General features: G+C 39.2%; 1 pseudogene; it reads right to left on the bottom strand.

The window, feature by feature from the left end:
* Positions 1-330: 330 nt before the first annotated feature.
* Positions 331-1315, bottom strand: LOC124105203 (olfactory receptor 7E178-like; annotated as a pseudogene).
* Positions 1316-9159: the final 7844 nt, after the last annotated feature.

Genomic DNA, 9159 nt, shown 5'->3' with positions numbered 1-9159 from the left:
GACATAGAAGCTACTGAAAAATATATTTATTATAAGAAATTTTAAGTATATAGATTCTTGGATAATCAATAATAAAGTACAGAAGGTTGCATAAGTATAATAAAATTCAGAAATGCATGAGTAAGCTGTACAAAGAATACAGAAACTCCCACAGTTTCACTAAAGACAATTTTTTTAAAAAGCAATATTTAGATATGAAATAGGAGGAGAAATGAAAAACACAAGAGCTTAAAAATGATGTGATGAAGGAGATGAATTTTGCAGGCCAGGATGTTTAGTTTTGTTGCCTTTGCAGACCAGCACTGCAAATAGATAACACAAATCCTGAGACTAGACTATTTTTCTGAAAAGCCTCCACATAGCCCTCTTGATGTCCTTGTTTCTAAGGCAGTATATGAAAGGGTTAAGCACAGGGGTGACTACAGTGTATGCTACTGAGGCCACTGCACCCTTCCTAGGAGAAAGTGAGACAGCTGAACTGAGATACACCCCAAGGCCTGTCCCATACAATAAGCAAACAACTGACAGGTGAGACCCACATGTAGAGAAAGCTTTATATTTCCCACTTGATGATGGAACTCTCAGAATAGAGGAAACTATTTTATAGTAAGAGAAGAAGATTCCTGAGATAGGAAGAAAACAGAGATGGCACCAACAAAAAACATGACTATGTTATTGGTAAATGTATCAGAACAGGCAAGGTTGAGGAGCTGAGAAGGGTCACAGAAGAAATGAGAAATCTCCACATTCTTGAAGTAGGTAAGTTGTAACACCATTGAATTATGCAGCTAGGAGACCAAAAGGCTGATGAGAACTGACAACAAAACCAATGAGCCAAAAGGCGAGGGTGCATAATGACCTGGTAGTGTAGTGGATGGCAAATGGCTACAAACCTGTCATAGGCCATTACAGTTAGAAGCAGACTATCCAAACATCCTAAAAGCATAAAAAAAGACATCTGAGTCAGGCAGCCTGCAAAGGAGATGACTCTGTTATGTGTTTGGATGTCCACAATCATCTTTGGGACCATGGTAGAGGTGAAACTGATGTCAGCCAAGGACAGGTTGGCGAGGGAGAAGTACATGGGGGTGTGAAAGTGGGAGTCAGAGCTGACAGCCAGGATGATGAGCAGGTTCCCAAGCACTGTGATGAGGTACATGGACAGGAACAGTCCAAAGAGGAGGGGCTGCAGCTCTGGATCCTCTGAGAGGCACATGAGATGGAATTCTGAAACACATGTTACATTTTGTGATTCTATATTGGAGAGAAACCTTTTGAGAAGGAAAAATAGGTTGAAAAAAGTAAATAAGCAAACCAGTACACAGCACTGTCTATTATTTTGGGTTAAAGCAATTCACTAGTAAAGTCCTTTTGTTTGAGGACCATATACCCTCAGCAATATTTCTTAGTTATGACACTCCCAAATGTGGTGAGCCGCTTCTGCCATTTCTGCAGATTATGGTCGCCATTACAAGATGACGCTGGCTCCGCTGTGGTCTGTGACAAACAACTTCTTATCTGGGAAAGTTGGCACATGATTTTTCACCACCCTGTGAGAAAGCTCCACGCGGCAGCTTTGCATTGGGGCTTGGGATGCTTTATTAAGGCTGGGAGGGGCATCAGAGGGAGAGAAGAAGAAATATCCAGGGCCTGAATAAACTGTTGAAAGAAGATTCCCGAGTTGCGTCTTCCTTGCGGGCAAGGGGTCGCGACAAGTGGCGCCGAAACCCGGGAACCAGAACTTTCAGCAGTCAGGGGTGGTGCACCGGTTAGTCCCAGGTAAGTGGGATCCGCGACCAAAGCGGGGTTAGTCCCAATAAGTGGGATCCGCGATCAAAGCGGGGTTAGTCCCTAGTAAGTGGGATCCGCGACCAAAGCGGGGCAGCTCCTCTGTAATGAAAGAGAGAGCCTTACATTTTATTGCAGCTGCACTGTGTACTTTCGCTTCTACTTTCGCTTTCTTTTTTTTGTGCTTCCTTTGTTGTTGTGTCATGGGTGCCGCATCTTCAAGTCCGCTTCTCCTGGCCCTAGATGGCCTGTTACATTCCAAGGGACTGGAAGTGAAACATAGTACTTTACAGAGATTTTTACAGAAGATAGATATCGCTGCACCGTGGTTTGCATTTTCAGGCAGCCTTACTGTGCCTAGTTGGGATAAATTAGGCAAAGATCTTGACTTTGCTTCTGAGCAGGGCATATTAGAGGGTGGGGTGATACCCCTTTGGAAAATGGTCCGTGGTTGCCTTACAGATGGTAAATGCCAGGAAGCTGTGAGAGAGGGTCAAGCTATTCTTGAGCAATTGCATGAGGAAAAATCTGAAGGATCATGTAGTGAAGTGGCAGAGAGTATTAAAAGTAACAGTAGTGAGAAGGCAAAAGAGCCTGAAGATAAAAATAGGAGAAGGCTCTACCCAGACTTGACCGAATTAAAAACGCCTGAGAACACAAGCGACTCAGAGAGTTCTGAGGACCTTGATATATTGTTACAACAACTACATAAGATAAAAATGAAAAAGAAGAAAAAGGAGACACAGGGCACGCAGGCCTACTGTAAGAAGGGGAAGGGAGTTAACATCGGTCAACAAAACTCTGAGGAGGAGGAGGTAGAATATCTAGAAGAAGATATGGTGCCGATTGCCCCACCTCCGTATGTGGGGGGGAGCCAAGGTTCCGGGAGATCTTTTCATGCACAAGTTTGGAGGACAGTTAATACAGATATGGGACTTGCATACCCTGTATTTCAGGACAATAACAGGGGAAGATATCATGAGCCTTTAGACTTTAAGATAATTAAAACCTTGGCAGAATCTGTCCGCACTTATGGCATAGATGCCGCTTTCACTCTCACTCAGGTGGAGGGACTTACTAGATTTTGCATGACTCCCTCAGATTGGGCTAGTCTAGTCCGCGCTTGTGTTTCCCCAGGGAAATATTAGGAGTCCAAAGTTGGCTGTTTAATGTTTCTGGCAGTACCCAAGACTCGGAGCGAGGTAGGAGGCTTAAAATTTCTGCAAATAATTCACAATTATCTAATGCTACATTACCCTCCGCAGCAGTCCGTCTCCAATCTCCGTTCCTGTTTCTTTTGGCTAATGTTACATCACAGGGGATGCTTAATTGTTCTAATATTACCTGTTATTTGTCTGAGTGTTGGAATGGCTCCTGGACTACGGCAATGGTTATGAAATTTCCAACTTTGTCCCGATCCCGGTTACTGCAGATCCAGAGTCATTTCCTATTGTTGAACTGATTAGAGCCCGTAGAGATTTTGGAATTACGGCAGCCATAGTGACAGCTGTGGCGGTATCTGCTGCTGCAGCAGTTACAGCTGGAGTAGCCATGGCCAGCCAGGTACAAACTGCTGCCACTATTAATCAGGTTATTCAACAAACATCCACCATACTTGAATCTCAAAGTAGAATTAATCAACACACTTTATCTGGGATTCTAGCTGCTAATCAAAGGATAGATCTGCTTCAAGCTCAAGTTGAGGAATTGTCTGACCTAGTACATTTGGGTTGTATTGATCAACGTGCACATTTATGTATAACCTCTGTCAGATTTTATGATTCCAGAAATGCCTCCCGCATCATTGGGGAATATTTATCCGGAACCTGGTCCATGGAAGCAGAAAACTTGATCCAGTCTCAACTAACTCAGATTGCTGTTTTGAATAGCACCCGTGTCGAACCAGTGACTTTGGGTCAATTCACCGATTGGATATCTTCTGCTTTTTCCTTCTTCAAAGAGTGGGTGGGAGTGAGCATTTTTGGTGCAATGTGTTGCTTCAGTGTTGTACTCTGTTTGTGGCTTCTCTGTCGCCTTAAAACTCGCCATGCACAAGAAAAGGCTATGATCATACAAGCTCTTGCAGCTTTAGAAAATGGCAACTCGCCTCAAGTCTGGCTTGCGCATCTTAAGCAGTAAACCTTTGTCATGGTCGTTACACCCCAAGTTATTATAACATTGCACTGGGATCGACATGACTTTCCTTGTTATTCTCTTAGTGTTGGAAAGCCCTTGCACTCTGCCGGTCTTACTGCCATTGCACGCAGATGGGTTTCCACACTAGTGCTTTTCTATCGCCTTAAAGTCCGTGCCTTTCTTTCAGGGTGCTATCAACTTGTTTGTCATTATAAACAGCCACAGTTCAGCCTCAGCTATCCCCCTTCGTCCACCATCGTCACGATACAGGATGCGAGGCAAGGCACTGCACTTGAGTGATCCTTGACGAGGACCTCAAGGAGAGCATGTCCTATTGCATGCGGGTTAGACGCGTTCACGCCCCGCCCCACGAAAAAAGGCGTCGGCTGATATGGCTTCAGATCTGGGGAAGGCGCCTCCTTAGGACTGAGTCATACTATGCAGCCACTTCTGCACAGTGGGATAGGACCTCTACTCTCGCCTGTATTGTTCTAAGAAAACAGAAAAGGGGGAACTGTGGTGAGCCGCTTCTGCCATTTCTGCAGATTATGGTCGCCATTACAAGATGACGCTGGCTCCGCTGTGGTCTGTGACAAACAACTTCTTATCTGGGAAAGTTGGCACATGATTTTTCACCACCCTGTGAGAAAGCTCCACGCGGCAGCTTTGCATTGGGGCTTGGGATGCTTTATTAAGGCTGGGAGGGGCATCAGAGGGAGAGAAGAAGAAATATCCAGGGCCTGAATAAACTGTTGAAAGAAGATTCCCGAGTTGCGTCTTCCTTGCGGGCAAGGGGTCGCGACACCCAAACATCTTAGAACTCTGTCATCCTTTATTTTTGTGGTATTCATCTTTTTCTATACACATCAATCTTAGAGACACTCAACTGAAGTATATTTTAAAAGCAAAAACATTAGAGATAAATATGTAATTATGATAAAATATTATTTTAAGAAAAAAACAAAGATAAATATCCTTTCACGTTTAAGAAAAAGATCATTCTAATTAAAAGAAAGTAAAAACTATTTTATTCAAATGTAATGCAAGAAATTCTCTTGTTATATAATATTTATAAGCTCTATAAGTGCTAAAACCAAAGTATCTGGATTCTAACTCACAACCAAATATTCATAATCATAAAACATTTTTATGTGCCAGTTATCGTCATGGATTTTCATCCTTTTTTGGCCTTCTGACTTTGCTTCTTTATGGAATTAAGTGCTCACTCAAAAACTGTAGGATGTATGTTTTTAATTCTTCTCTAATATAACATCTAACCTTGGCCTGATATACTTCAAATTTTGACAAACATGTTTTGATTAAATATACCAAATCATACAGCATCATCAATCTCATAGATGTCATCAATGTATAATAATATCCAAATCATTAAATACATAATAATTAGCATTTAAGAAATATTTTCTAATAATTCTCATTTTATTCAGTATTAACTTATCAATCCCATGCAATCTCAAGGAAACATCTGGTATTTCATAATTCTTTGTGTTCTCTCACTCTCTTTTAATTTTGTGATGGCTGGTTAAAATACATAAAGGGATTTCTTTTATTTCATTGACAAAATATAGTCACCTGTTCAGGGGGTATAGAGTGATATTAAGATATGGTTACAAAGTAACTGGATCAAGTTTAAATGAATTTCTAATCTTAAGCATTTGGAAATGTTGTGTCCTCATGAAATCCAACCTCCTTGCTTATGTTTGAGGAAATTAGGGCCATGGGTGAACCAAAGCCAGGCCTGACACATAGCCTACTTATGCCTAATTAACAGCTGTTCACTTGAATCTTTCCTGATACAGAAATTTCAGTTCTCTTTCACCAGATCCCTGAGGGCAACTGTAGTCCTCATTTCTCTGAAGTAGGTAAGTTGTAACACCGTTGAATTATGCAGCTGGGAGACAAAAGGCTGATGAGAACTGACAACAAAACCAATGAGCCACAAAGGCATATCACAGTATGATTTAATTTTAGAGAAAATACAAAAGGAAAAAAAGAATAGACAGGTGAATGTAATACCTGGAGAGTTTCCACACTGTAAAATGAAAATCATAGCTGAACTTACCTTACAGTGGTGTGTTTAAGAAATTGGGTGAAATGAAACAAAGTGCTTAGACCAGTGGTCATCAATATGAATTGATCATTATATTTACCTATGGGTATTTAAAATATACTGATGCTCTGCCATAGCTTAGAATGAATTAAATAATTATCTCTGTATTTAGGGTTTTTAGTGGTCCAGGACCAAGAATCAATGTCTCAGAATACTGCCACACACTAGAAAATGTTCTATTAATAGTATATATGTTATTATCATGATTAACACTTACTAACTGTATTAAAAATATAAACAATTCAATATTTGCCTCAGAACTTCTATTTAAAAAGATCTGAAATATTACCAATAAAATCTGAGTTTTCCTATATCCATGCATAATCCCATTCTTTTATACATCTGTCCCCAAAATGCAAACACTGTCAGGAATTTGATAAGTATATTTTGTCCATGATTTTCTAACATTAGTATTGATTTGCTTATGTGTAATTCTCTTGAAAATCTAGGTAACCAATATACTACTCTATATTACATCTAACATTTTAATAAAATACTGAATTAAAGTCTTTCTGTGAAGTACATATATTCAGATATAACATTTCAATGCATAACATTGCCTGAAGATTGGATTTCATTTTATTTTTTAATTTCTCATGACAACAATCCTATGAAAATTCTCACACTTCTCTTATCACACAAGTGAGAATTTGTATATGATGTGTGCCTGCAGGATAGCTGTTTTGAGTTTTAAAAAAAGATGTCTATTCAATTTTTACTATTTAATGCCTACATTTGTTTTTCCAATAGAAAAAAATCAGGTGCTATCAAATACTTTCTTTTATTAAGATATCAAATGAACCGAAGCTCAGTGGCACACACCTGTAATCCCAGTAACTCAGAAGGCTGAGGTAGGAGGACCACAAATTCAAAGCCAGCCTCAACAAGTGAGGCCCTAAGGAACTTAGTGAGACCCTGTTTCTAAATAAAGATAAAGTACCCCTGGGTTCAATCCCCAGTACCAAAACAATACAACAACAACAAAAAAAAGATATCAAATAAGAAATATTCTTGAAGTCTGTCTAATATAATCACTCTCTGAGAGTTCCATGTGAAAATTCTCATCTTATATAGGAAATAATATTTCCATGTCTCAGATATCCAAACTTGGTTGTAAAACTGCATTATTATTCATTTTAAAAATTACATACTTATGTCAGAAATGCCTCTATAAACCACAGTTCATGCTGCCACTTCTCAGATGAACTCACCGAATTGCAAGAGAAAGAATCAATGCTTCTGCCTTGTTTTGTTCATCTGTGCTCAAGGAGGTTTTACAAGAAAAACTCTAATTTGGCTCACATGAGGAAACAAAGTCCTGAAAGTACAGTCAATAGACCACAGTCTGAGTCCAATTTCTTTTTCTAACACTCACACTGTAGGACGTATAAAGAACTCTTCCCTTCTCTGTACTAGCTTTCCTTATCTGGAAATGGGGAGAATAATACTAAACTCTAGAGATGTACAGTGCCTAAACTTAAAAAATATTTGTTCATTATTTTGTAAACAGAATTTGAATCATCATTGGAATTTATTCCAGGCTTATTCATAAAATACAATCCTATACAGTTTTTATTCCCTTTTGTTGTTTATATGTTACAGAAGACAAGTCTCTCGGGTCTCAGGCACTGGAGCCCAAGAGAATTGAAATAGAAAGTTCTATTCCTTTCAAGTAAAAGAACAATAATGTTTTTTACCTGGAAGTGATCATTGTAGATGAAATTAAATAAACTATATAGAGTCAGGCACTTGGGAAAGTTTAATAAAGATTCATGACATCATCATTATAGTCATCTTTGTTCTTATCTTCATCCTGACCTTCATGATCATTTTAGAGCACATAAGAGACAGTTTAGAGAGATCCATTTCTTGTGATAATAAAAGAGATACCCACCAAAGCTAGAGCTAGTGTGGCAAGAGAACAGAACTCCTCTCAGTCATGGATCCTGACCAGAACCAAGACTATAAACTAGAATAATGGTCACAGAGGGTGGGAAGGGAAGGGAGAAGTGGGAAAGAGGGAGATTGGATAACAGGTACTAAAATACAGTTAGCTAGGAGGAAGAAAGTTTAGTGTTCTATAGCACCGAATGGTAGGCAAAGTTTACAATAATTTATTATATATTTTATAAAGAACTAGAAGAGAGGCATTTGAATGTTCCCAACACAAATAAATAAGAAATGTTTAAGGAGATATAAATGCTAATTATCCTGGTTTGATCATGAAATATTATATACATGTATCAAATTATCACACTGTGCTCCATAAACATATATAAAATTATTATGTCAATTAATTTTTAATTTAATTTTTTATTTCATACGCCTCTGAGTTAAAACTTTGTATTTGGGGGGCCTCCTATCTGGATACTCCAACTTCTTGTCTGGGTAATGAGGAACTGATGCTCTCTTAGTCCCTTTTGGAATTATTTTCTTCCACCACACTCACCAGTCAGTGCTGCCACTATGCTGGGGCATAACCAAGGAGTGACAATCCATTGCCTCTCCTCTGCCTGGTAAGTGGTGAGTAATCAGGCTCCATCCTCAGAATTGGCAGGAGGACAGACTCAAGCATGGACCTCCAATGTAGACAATGACTCTGGAAAGAGGAGACACACAGAACCAACTGGACTGGGACCAAGAAGCTGCAGGACATAGGCCTATTGTTTATAGTTGTATGGGTGGGTCTGAGAGCTCCAGAGGCAGAGCTCATAATTAGCTAAATTGGTTCATGTAATGCTAATCTCTGAGGACTCGTTAATATTAATGGAACAGAAGCATAGGGAAAGTTGGCTACTCCCCTCTTATAACTCTGAAGCTTCATAAATCTCAAACTCACTTTTTAAGTTTAAACAAAATCAAGAGTTTAATCTCATTAAAAGCATGCAAATTACCAAGAAATTTTGAGAAAATTAGATCTGTATTGAGAATCAGATATCATAATTATCTCAAGTTAATACTTTTGCCTCTAGAATGAACTGACAGAGGTGTATCAAATCTCCAACAATAATCACATTATTAGACTTCAAGTGTTCAAATCCCCCTTGCAAACACAGCCCATAAAGCAGGACATTCCATGGGACTACTCCTAGTAGCTGAGGACA

Source organism: Marmota monax, unplaced genomic scaffold (genome assembly GCF_021218885.2).
Source record: "Marmota monax isolate L192 unplaced genomic scaffold, Marmota_monax_Labrador192_F-V1.1 WCK01_AAM20220418_F8-fsc00732, whole genome shotgun sequence".
In the NCBI taxonomy this organism is placed as follows: domain Eukaryota; kingdom Metazoa; phylum Chordata; class Mammalia; order Rodentia; family Sciuridae; genus Marmota; species Marmota monax.
Note: the sequence above shows the minus strand (reverse complement) of the source record. Positions and strands in the feature narration are given on the sequence as shown.